Raw genomic sequence first — 12789 nt, forward strand, 5'->3', positions numbered from 1 at the left:
ACATTTCCCTGGGAGCGTGTCAGTCCCAGAGAGCAACAGTTGTGTGAGGATATCCTGATGCTAGCCCAGAGCTTCTAGCCTTCAAACGTGTCTTTTCCCGGTCTTTGTTTGGATAATAAATATTTTGCTATCAGCTTGGGACAGTTGTAGAGCCTGTGGTCCTGTGAGTTGTTGTCTTGCATCTTAGTGTTATTCTGTCCCTGTTCTTCGGTGTGCCCATTTCCTGGTCCCTGAGCTCCCTGCCATCGGAAAGCGATTTGGGTGAAAATTCACAAGGTGTGATCTGTCACTTCTGTACATGAGAGTGACATCTGATGAAGCGAGGATGACCTGTTTTGTTCGAACACTCGATGTGAAGCTTTGCATCCTAGGTGGCCTCTGAGCCAACGTCCTTTGTACCAGATGGCGATGCAAAATAGATGTTGGTGCCTGTTCAGAATTCTCAGTGCCTATTGTGACAGTCAGCACTTAGACACATGTATGAGCCATAGGTGAACTCACAGCTGAGAAGACCAGCTAAAATAGACCCAGTCAGAGGGCCGCAGAACACCCAGAAGCCTCTTGTGTAACTCAGTACTCCTCATCCCCAGATATTCTCAAGAGTCGGGGTGCTCAGATACCCAGGCTTCCATGTTTCCTGCTGACATTTGCTAAAGTTGTGATGGGTGCAGAGGAGACCATCTGGGTGCTTGGAGGGGGGCTGGTCTTGGAAACCACCTTGACTACAGGTCAAAGAAAGCCACGCGCCAGATGTCCACAACCATCATCACCGCCAACAACAAAAATGCACTGTAGTCAATTTCTGCTGGCGTAGCTTGCTGATCAAGATCCGAGCATCCTTGCTACCCAGCTGGGACACATCAGAACAGGTCTAACTCTCACTGGCATCTAAACAGTATTTCCCCAATGCTTGGTGGCACTTGAGAAGATCAAGATGTAGCTTGACAGTGCCTCCTACTAGTGTGGACGTGTTGTTTTAGTTAAGTATGGGTCTGAGCGTGATCGGGCTGGACTTCGCTCCCTGCTACCCTGAAATAGACTGGCTTTCTGCTTCCTAAGCCCCTAAGCCCCTATTCAGAGGGAAACTCACTATCAAGCCTCACAGCAAATCACAGCAATGTCAGAATTCTTATTTTCAAGTGCTTATTTCACAACATTTAAAAGATATTTTTGGTGTATTAAGATTTAAAATAAAGTCATCATAACTTTTGATTTAAAACTGTTTCTAGTTTTGTTGTTTTTAATCTCTGGTCTGGAGCAGTTCAAAGAGGACATCTAAGACACTATGGGCTCACCGGAATTCTCTGTAAAGTCATTCCTATATCCATGTGCTGATAGAATACCAGAACGGCTGAGATTTCCTTGCGTTCCCTGGCAAGACCAGCCATGACATGCAAGGGCTATGCATACATGGAGGTCAATTCTACAAGGTGCCCAGCTCCACTGGAAGCCTTTAGTGGTTACATCCTACAGGTGACCCCTCTTGGCTCTATGTAGTCTTAGGGAGACAGACAGGAAATGGGCTCCCAGAACCACTGTGGCGGAGGTGGGAATGAAGTTATAGTCCCCTTAAACACTTTAGTTTTGCTATAGCCATTCATTCATTTGAAAAGAACTCTAATGTAAACGAGTAAAAATCCCAGTACTCTACCCTGAGATTAGTCATGTTGCAAGGCAAAGTGATTCAGAGCAAGACACATTGGAGACAGCATGTAGAATAGGTAGCATGTCCTTAGTCAATGCCTCAGAATGTCACTCACATACATGCCAGCTATTGGTGGGGCCATCCAGGTCATTCTAGCCTTGAAGTTCTGCTGGTGGACCCTTAAATTCCTGTTATCATCTGTTTGATGTATTTTCTTAATTCAGCATTGATGGAGGAGAAACCCATGCTGTATAAAGTATTAGTATCAGAAAAAGAGGGATCAAGTAGGAGGCATAATAGAAACTTACAGTTTCTGTTCTGGTATCTCTTAAGGTTTCAGACAAAAGTACCAAGCCAAAAAAGTATATGAGCTACCACTATCTACCTATAAATACTGCAGTGGCTTTAATACTAGAAGTGTCATAAGCAGGCTTCCTGTGAAGGAAAGACCACAACGCCAATGCTACCATAGCTTGGGTGGGCTCGGGTTTGTTTCAGAACTTCAATTTGGTATATTGTAAGCCAGTGGTCACAGTGAACATCTCTATCAATCATCAGACCAGTTAAAATAACCAAAACAGCTCTCCTGTGGCCTGATGTGTTTGGTACCCTCGGGCTCCATAGATGTGTACTGGGACTTCAGGGCTTTCTGTGATGACACCAAATCAGCAGACCCAGGTAAGCAGAGGTGGGTGTGTGTGTGTGTGTGTGTGTGTGTGTGTGTGTGTGTGTGTGTGCCAACAGAACACACAGAATTACCAGCCTTGCTCCTCAGTCTGGATTTCTGTAGCGTGTCTAAGGACTCCAGGCAATGTGAAAAGTTGCTGAGCTGAAGACTGATTTCTAGCTACCTCCTCAATCTTGAATGTCCCCCCAAAGTCCACCTATAAAAGCAGGTTCCCAGAGTGGAGTTATTTGGAAGTGGGCCTTTAAAAGATAGGCGGCCTTCGGCCTGTGGGGAGCACCCACTTCCCATCATTGTCTGCCTCCTGTTTATGAGGTGAATGATTTGGATTGGACTGACTGTAGGTCTCTGCTCCTTGACCTGAAGCAGAAGGCCACCCAGTCACAGATTACAGGCTCCACAACTGCCGGACTAAACCTTTCTTCCAAGTTAATCAGCTCAGCTACCTGTTAATACAGCAAAGCTCTCACTGATAGAGCCCTGTTGCATTTTTTTTAAATAGCCTGTTAAATATTTTCTTTTGACTTTTCACTGTTTTTCATTTAATGCCTGAAGGTGGGCACCTCTGGGACTTTTTTTTTTTCTTGTTATGATTGACAGAGTCTAAGTTTCGATGGAAGGGATCATAGTATGACACCCTTGGAAGCCTAAGGGTTAAATCCATGTGGCAGCCTCCTCCTGACTCCGGCCTGCCTTCTCATACCAGGATTCTGTAGTCTCTGGTATCTTCAGCCTTCCTGGGGTGGAACCCCTGGGCTTCACACACAGCTTCCTTTCTTACTGACTACACTAATTCCTTTCCTAGGAGAGGGAAAGCTCCCCCCACCCCCATGTTGCTCTGCTATGCTTTATTTATGAAATCTCCGGTGGGTGTTTGAAGCAGCCAGTATCTGCGAGGAGAAAGGAAACTTTGCCTGCATCCTCTGTGGCTCGTGGTTACACAGGAGTTGCTGTAAAATATTGGCTTTTTTTGCAAAAATGAGCACTTGGTGTCCAAGTGAGAAGCAATTCTGATTTCAACTGAGTTTTCTAATAATAAAATCAACAGAACATAAGTAAATTGACTTCCCACACTGCCTTGCCACTTCTGTTCATCTATAGGCAACCTGACTGGGAGCCACCAGCTTCTGTGGGAAGCTTTCTTTCTTCCTTCCTTCCTTTCTTCCTTCCTTCCTTCCTTCCTTCCTTCCTTCCTTCCTTCCTTCCTTCCTTCCTTCCTTTCTTTCTTTCTTTCTCTCTTTCTTTATCTGGATTCTAGTCCCACAGACAGCTCTGCCAAGTCTCCTGCATCTAACTGTAGAAATCACCTGGAGGGAAGAGCACTAGCCATCTTGAAATTGACCAGGTGTTTTCCTCCGGTCCTTACCAAACCCATCACTGCATCGCGTGGTCCTTGAGAGCTCTGCAGGGCCAGTTCAGTGGCCCCCCAGGCAACAACTGTGCCTCTTCCTTGGCTCCAAGATTCTGTTTTCCCATGGTCTGTGTGAGAAAGTTCCTCCCTCTGGAGCCAAACACAGGTCTGGAAACCAGCAGACTGGGTGGGGCTCTCTGTTCCACTCTCCTGCGTGGGTCAAGGTTTCCCCTGGATAGAGCTCATGAGCCTAGTTTTCTCTTCCCTGTGTGGATAAATGTCCTTAGCCCCATCCTGAGTGGGCCCCTGGGGTCATTGTATCATCTCCCTAAATCTGCCCAGATGTAGCTGAGACCCATGGATATGGACCCCAGCCCTCCCCCTCAAGATACCTTTACCGTCGGTACAGACGTATCTGAGACTGAAAGAAAAGAAGGAAAAGAAAAGAAGAGGAAAAAAACCAGAAACACACATACATCGTGGAACAACATCCTTAGTCTCATACAAATCCAACCTTGGCAGTGGGAATTGGCTTTTGGTTTTGGTTTTGGTTTGGTTTATTTAAAAGAGCAGTCATAATTACCGAGATTATATTTATTGCTGATTTGCAGCTTTCCCATGCGCTCCTTGCCCTGTCTGGAGCGTGCAGAGTAAGCTGCCCACGCATGCACCCCTTGCCCTGTCTGCAGCATGCGGAGTAGGCTACCCTTACATGAGCTCTTCCACTTACTAGGCCTTGTCACTGCAGAAAATGGATTGGTAGAGAGTGTGTCCATTCCTACTCCAGATTTCTAGAGACCAGTAGAGAACTAAATATTCGCTGGAATAATGAAGAGATATTTAACTGTGGTTATTTATACAATATCTGCCACAGTAGATCTCTAGTATTTTCCCACCCAAGCTTCAGGAGGGGAATCCTTGGGTTTTTCCACTGTATGCATTTATTCGTTCGTTCATTCCTTCTTTGTGTATGTGCAGTGTGGATGGAACCTAAGGCTCAATGCCCACCTCCTCACCAATCGCCCATCCTATTTTCTTTGAGACAAGCTGTCTCACAGACGCCTTGGGCTTGCTGATTGGACTAGGTTGGCTGGTCAGTGAGCCCCAAGGATCCACCTCCCACGCAGCTTATTTTATGTGGGTGCCAGGGATCAGACTCCCGTCCTCATGCTTGCACAGAAAGTGCTTCCCTAAGGGCTCCATCTCCCCAGTCCTGCAGTGTGCACTTCTAACCAGCAGAGCTGTGTTTTGAACCTTTGGATAGGAACATTTTTTTTTATCCTACTGGGAACGTTGCCATTCCCTGAAGTGCACTGTGCGGGATTAACAAGGGTCTTCTTTCAGACTTGACAGCATAGGCCATAGTGCTGGGGATAGTTATTTGACCATTCTGGGCCTCAGTTTCCTGATTTATGCAAAAGAGATAGTGACGGTGCTGACTGGGCAGTTGTTAGAAGAACTAACATAGACAATACTTATAAAGCCCTTAACACATGGCAACCGCTGGTTGAATATTAGTCATTATTGTCACATCTACCGCGTGTGTCTACTGCTGCTTCTTCCAGCTGTTACAACTTATGCCAAACAACAGTACTCTAAACATCTGTCAATAAAGCTTTCCACCCATTCTTTGTCAAAATCTGAACTATAATCAAAACATTGAAACATAGAGATGTAGGAGGTCAATAAACAAATACATCTCAATAAATAGACCATATTTCAGTGTGGGCGGTGCAATGTTTGGCTTGACATTCTTGTTTCAGTTTGGTTTTGTGCATCCATTCATGAAAAATAAGCCAAGACCTTTGAGAGAGAGACAAAAAAGGCTTCACCTGAATGCCCACTATGGACAGCATTCATTCCAACCTTCCCTAAGACAATCATTTCGTTTATTTATTTTTGCTATAGGCTCATCTCTAACATTAATATTGTGAGAAAAAAAGAACTTTTAAGACAATAGAAGTGAACTTCTGTATTGTGTAATTTAAATATTAGCACATCTGTATAATACAGTTTATAATTACCTGGTCATTATATAAATTTAATCACCTGAATTTAAAGAGGAATGGTCTTCCTCTAGCATGGTTTTGATGGACAAGTTTGTCAAGAACACGTAACTAAGCGGTGCTTGGAAACCAAGGTGCAGGATTGGAGGAGCTGAGAGCTAGACTAAGCTACCTAATGAGCAGCCTCAACTACATAGTGAGGTGCTTTCCCCAAAACACAAACGCTAGGATAAAAAAAAAAAAAATGAATGTGTGTATCCTACACAGGTTTTTCTGCTGCCAGAAACTTGACTCCAGAGACATAGCCAACGCCCTGAAGATCATTGTATCCCAAACATCACAGCCTGGATTTCTCCTATAAAATCCGTAGCTAACTAAATAAGGCACGTGTCATCCGAAGTCCGGGAGCGCGTGTTACTCACTGAGAAGTGTGATCAAATGCACACTTTCACTTAGCTTCGGTTTTTAAATGTCCCTTAGGAGCCCTGGGAAGAAAGTTGTCCTGACTGGTGGCTGAGGAATCACACTCACTTATTTGTCCGTGCAGAGTAAGAGAGCTACCTATAAAGCTTTCTGTGGGCAGTTTATCTGCGGGAGTTACATAAAGCTCATCTCTATTAGATGTACGCTTCCTCTAAGGTATCCATACACTTTCTACTTCTCCATTTCTTTACCATGAGATGACAGTGGCTGCGTTTCAGTTACATTCGCTGCCCTCTGGCAGCTAATCAATGGAGTCCTGCCTTCATTAGTGCCCAGTCTAGTATTCGCTGCGCGCAGAATATTATGGGCTATTTCCCTCTCTCTTTTTTTTAATTTTTATTACAGAAAGTTTGCTAGCAAAGAAAACCATCTATTCCAGCCAAAACTTATTTCAGGTCTTTACTGAAATGGCTCACTGCAAAAATTACACGTGCGTTTTAAAAAAGCGACGTGACACAGTTGCTGCATTCTGAAATATTCCTGATAGTTTGGCTAGTAAGGAACTTCACCGCATCAGTCACCAATCAAACCTTCTATTGTGAGAGCTTTAGAAGGGTCAAAGAGCAGGGATGGTGCTGAGAGCAGGACTTCGAGTGCTCATGTTCCCAATGCCTAACTTTTTTTTTTTTTTGACCACATTTATTTTGAAGCAAACCGCAGGCATGACATCTCCACCTGTAAGACTGCAAAAAGCATTTTTTTTTCAAAAAGCCATTTTCTTCTTATGTAACCAAGCTATTGGTATTATGAAATTTTGAAAACTAAATAGCAGTTTTTATAATGGAATGTCCTAGTCAGGTTTTACAATTCATAATTTGTATGAGTATATGGGCTGGAGATATGGGCCATTGGGCAAAGCCACTTGCCAGCAAACCTTACACCCTGAGTTCGATCCCCAGGACAGAACATTGTGGAAGGAGAAAACTGTCAAAAGTTGTTCTCTGCTCTCCATACATAAGCTACAGTGCAAGAACACACACACACACACACACACACAAATAAAACAGAATTTTAAAATAAAGCCCATGGTTATCCCCAAGATACCTGTCTGCTTGCTTGAGACAGAGCCTCCTCTCTACGTACCCCAGGCTGGTCTTGAAATTGGGATCCTCTTGCCTCAGCCTCCTCAGTGCTGGGATGAGCAGTGTGTACCACCACACCCAGCTCCAAGAGGCTGCAGATCTTCCCTTTTCTCCCAGTACAGAGATTTATGAAAAAAATAGCCTGTTCCTATGAGTTGTCCACATTCTGGGTTTTTCTGGCTGCTAGCTCATGTCATCATTTAGCTATTTTCTCTGCTCCCTGACACTGTCTGTGAATGAGAATTAGGTGGGATACATGCATAGGACTTTTCTAAGAACACTGAAGGTGTTTCTTGGGAGTCCAGGCTGCTCCTTCCAGGAGACACAGTATGTCTGGGTGCCCACCCTGGATGCCATGCCCGCAGACCAGTGGGAGTAATTCTCTTCTTATGAACCTCCCTTTCCTGTCATCAGCTCCTCCTGATGTCCTTCCTAACATCTTAGTGCCTATTTTGATGAGTCCCTCAATCGATGATTTCCTTAAAAGATGAAATACAAGTTTAGTATTCTGCCATTTTTTCCATATGTATCAACTAAAATTCTTCTGCATGAAATTTTTTTTTTGAAAAATGTCTTACCCTAAACCAGTCGTTCTCAACCTTCCTAATGCTGTGACCCTTTAATACAGTTCCTCATGTTGTGGTGACCCCATCCATAAATTATTTTATTGCTACTTCATAACTGTAATTTGGTTACTGTTATGAATCTTAATGTAAATACCTGATATGCAGGATATCCAATATGTTATCCTTGTGGGAGTCTCGACCCACAAGTTGAGAAACCCTGTCCTAAGGCAATCTGCATTTATATAGACAGGGTGAGCAAGTCCCAGATTCTTTGCTTAAATAATCAGTTTACAGATTTAATACACAGCCCCCATAAATGCTCACAAGCCCTGAACTTTTTCTTTCACTCTTTCATTATCTTTATGAATGCATAGATTTCTCTATATTCAATACATTTGACACAATCGGAGTCCTTGATAATTTTCAGCTTCTCAAATCCTCTCATCTGTAAGCATCTACATGTTCTTGTCATGTCCTCAGTAGCCTTGGACAATTTCTGTTCTTCTTCATAACATAGCAGGATACCCTGTGCTTTACAGACCCAAACCGAGAGCCAACCATATTTCCCCAAAGGCCCAAAGTTTCTTTCAGGGGCAAAAACATAAATATTTTCTTACAACTCTAAATCACTCATATTTGGACACAATCTGAGGTGAACTACATTGCCAGGTGGAAAACAGGCATATTTCCAAGATTTAAATCCCATGTGGGTGCATTTGCCGAAGTCACTTCCGTCAACAGAAGCACCAAACACTGTAAGATTACCCATGAGCTTTGAGCGCTTCCTACCTTTTGGCAATATAACCATTAAATTCCTCCAAGGCCATTTTATCCCCCAGTGACCCCAGCGAGCTGACTAGAAGTGCGGAAATCTAATTGTGCAATCAGGTGCATATAAAACTCAAGGCGCCAAACGTGTTCTCTCACCATGACAAAAGCAGGTCAGAGCTTAAAGAAAATTCATGAAACCCACCACGCAGCAGCCTGCAAATGATCATGACAGTTGCTTAATTATGTTTCCATTAAATAATTCAAAAGAAGTGTTCTGATCATAATTTTAATATTTTATTCCACATAAAACAGGAAGAACGACCAGAGGCTTAGTGTCTCAGCAAGGGCAAACATTTATCTATTCAGTCAATAAATATTTATGTGCCTGGAAATCTGTGGCACCCGTTCTTAGTTCTTATAGCTGTGAGATTTGAAATTAATTTCTAAGATAGGCGTTTTGGAGTTGGAGAGATGACTCAGCAGTGGGGAGCTCCCTTGCCGTGCAATCATGAGGGACAGAGTTTGGATTCTAGCATCCAGTAAGTCAATAACTTGCAAATGCCTGCAACTCTAGCTTCCAGGGATCTGATGGCCTCTTCTGGCCTACACACACACACACACACACACACAGTCATAGACAAACACACACACACACATACACACAGTCACAGACACCTACAAAGACAAAGACAACATACACACAATTTTTTTACAAGTTAAATGAAAAGTAATTAATTTAAAGTTTTAAATACATAAAAATACATTATATATATGTATACACACACACACACACACACACACACACACACACATATATATATATATATATATATATATATATATATATATATATATATATATATATCTCCTTGAACTGGGCATTGTGGTACATATCTATCTCAGTACCTGGGAGGTGGAGACAAGAGGATCAGAGATGGAGAAAAGAGACCATCTTCATCAACATAAAGAGTTTGAGGCAAGTGTGGGTTACATGAAACTGTCCCCAAAAAAGGGAAATTCGAGGTAGGAGGAGGGGTTGAAGTGTAATCAATTACAACCAGGCTATTTTCACGCTGTCTAGGGTAAACCGATGGTATCGTGATATATACAAGCAATGCAGAAAGAAAGAACAGCCTGATTTCCCCAGCTGACAAAGCCCCAGAGTCCTTGGGCCTTTGTAAGTGATAGTCCCTTGCTTTTCACTGTGCTATGGGCTCAGCTTTCAGGTCATAAATCTGCTTTATGCTCTTTGGACTGCCAGCTTGTCATGGTCACTCTCCCCCATAGCTCCTGCCACCTCGCTGTCCAGCACGTCTCGTAGCAGAGTGAATTTGAGCCAGCTGTGTTTGTCTCCAGAAGACTCAGATGGCTGAAGAAGCCTCTGGAGGGTTCCAGAAGGGAGACTTCCCATTTGGCTTGGACTCTTTGTCAGCGAACACCTTGTCACCTGAGCGGTGACTTTTCACTGCCATTTTACTCAAGTGTCCCTTGGAAGCCCACTTCTTCAACTTAAAAGGCTTATGTGGCTTTAAAGAGTCCTGTTGTGGCCAATGTGCGTCCTGTGTTCCCTTTAAGCCCCTCTCTGACCACTTTGTGGGTTTCCAACCAAGTCCCCCACCTTCAATCTGTCCCATTCCTCATCTGCAGATGACCTGTGAGGGGAACTATGACCCCAGTCCTTTCTCCCAGCTGGAGCTACATCTGTCTTCTCTATGAAGCCACCTGGCAGAGACTCGCTTGGGGTCAGTTTCAGCCGGCTTTGCTTTCTTGTACACTGTAAGTTGGTCCCATTCAGCTGGCAGAGACACAAAGTAAATCAAGCCATGAATTTAGAAACATTAGAAGAAACAGTAACTAAGGACTCAGAAACTGCCCCACCTTGACTTTTACTAGAGAGAGAGAGAGACAGAGAGAGGGAGAGAGACAGAGACAGAGAGAGAGACAGAGAGACAGAGAAACAGAGACAGAGAGACAGGGAGACAGAGAGAGACAGAGAGACAGAGACAGACAGAGACTGTGATACAGAATGGATGGAATCCATCAGAAACGGATTTAATTCTTCCTATAAATTTGCCTACAGATTCCTTCTGTTCCTGCTCATACCCTTGAAACTGTGTAGCAAAGAGTCAAACAGCATGTGTCCCGGGTTCAAACTCAACCTGAAGAGTATCACTAATAAGCTTTGTGACTACAGGCAAGCCACTCAACTTCTTGCTGTCTCTACTTTCTTACCCATCAAATGTGGATGGTAATAACATCTTATTCATGAATAAATAAAAGGTCTCAGCCTTTGGCACATTCTCAGTCCTCCATGAACGTTACTTAGTTTGAGCCATGCCAAGCCACTACTCCTGAGCAGAACCTAGGAAATTTGATTTGCCTTTGGCATGTCTCCATCCCCCTTCATCACTCACCTCCAGAGGTGAGGGAGCCACAACATATTTTACTCCGCGCAGAGCACCTGGAGGGACAGTTAAATCTCCAGTGCAATTCAGAAGAGACCATAACCTCCAAACATCTCTCAAACATTTCTTCAAACGAATATCTGTGCAGCTACAGATCGGTCCAAGCCGGGCTGGCCATTCGCGGTCTCTTGAGAGCTGTTCAACCAAACATTCTTTTGGCAAGAGAAGCACTCACCCCTATTGTGGTTCTGGGTTTTTTTTTTTTTTTTCCTGGAAGGGCACAGCTATTTGTGGTCTTAGAATCATAGATGCATGCTGAAATGCATGAGCCGGTCGCTTTTAACAAGATACTGTAGCCCACTCCCCCAGACCCCAGACTTCTGTTTAACAACATTCACAGCAGATAGCTTGAACAAAAGCCAAATGCTTCCTGCCCGTACGTTTGCTGCAATAGTTTAATGTTTTCATAAAAATTATAAATGGGCCTCACTAAATGCAAAAGTTTCCCCAAATTCCTTCACGTATACTGAATGTGGAAAGGAGTCAGTTACCTTCCAAAGAGTACTTTCACTTTCTGCTGTGAGAACTAGCCAGAGAAGTCTAAACCTATAAAGCCGTGCCTCCGGCTTATTTTCTTGTAAATTATAATTAGAGCCACATTTATAGTTCAATAGATCACACTGGAAATTTCCCAGAAGTTTTGGAGGGGGGGAATTAGGTGATAACATTAAAAGATTGAGGCAAAACAGACTTTTCTACAGCAGACATTAAATAATTCCAGTGCCGTGTTCAAGCATGCACGTTGTGAATATGTAGCATTGACTCATATCCTTCCTGGCTACTTATAAGCAATATGTGGTGGATTCATTCATCAACTGGGCAACCCTTGTACGGGTTACAGCAGACCAAGTAACAAAAGTTGTTGCTTTAGAAGCCAACAGGGTTCTTAGGAGAGCGATGTGTGTGTGTGTATGGGTGGTGTGTGTGATGTTTGTTTGTGGTGTGCCTGTGTATGTGTTTGTGTGTGTGTAGTGTGTGGGTGATGTTTGTTTGTGGTGTGCCTGTGTATGTGTTTGTGTGTGTGTAGTGTGTGGGTGATGTTTGTTCGTGGTGTGCCTGTATGTGTGTGTGTGTGTGTTTGTGGAGGGGGTATGATGTTTGTTTGTGGTGTGCCTGTGTGTGTGTGTGGTGTGTGTGATGTTTGTTTGTTATGTGCCTGTGTGTCTGTGTTAGTGCAGGGGGGGTGATGTTTGCTTGTGGTGTGCCTGTGTATGTGTTTGTGGGGGTGTGATATTTGTGGTGTGCCTGTGCCTGTGTGTGTGTGTTTGTGTGTGGGGGGTGATGTTTGTTTGTGGTGTGCCTGTGTGTGTTTGTGTGTGGGATGATGTTTGTTTGTGGTGTGCCTCTGTGTGTGTGTGTGTGGTGTGTAACCTTTTGGAAGGTGAGACAAAACTGCTTCAGACCTTATAATATCATCCATTTGATAAAATTTGATAGCATTTATCCTTCCATTTGACAGCTTTTGCCCTTAGATACTACAGCTTTACATTACAGAAAGAATAATTTCCCCCTTTTCTCTTTTTCTTTCTTTCTCTCTCTCTTTCTTTCTTCCTTCCTTCCTTCCTTCCTTCCTTTCTTTCTTTCTTTCTTTCTTTCTTTCTTTCTTTCTTTCTTTCTTTCTTTCCTTTTCACGACAGGGTTTCTCTGTACAACGGTCTTGACTGTGCTGGAACTCACTTTGTAGACCAGGCTGGCCTTGAACTCACAGAGATCTGCCTGCCTCTGCCTCAAGTGC

Source organism: Arvicola amphibius, chromosome 14, assembly GCF_903992535.2.
Source record: "Arvicola amphibius chromosome 14, mArvAmp1.2, whole genome shotgun sequence".
NCBI lineage: Eukaryota > Metazoa > Chordata > Mammalia > Rodentia > Cricetidae > Arvicola > Arvicola amphibius.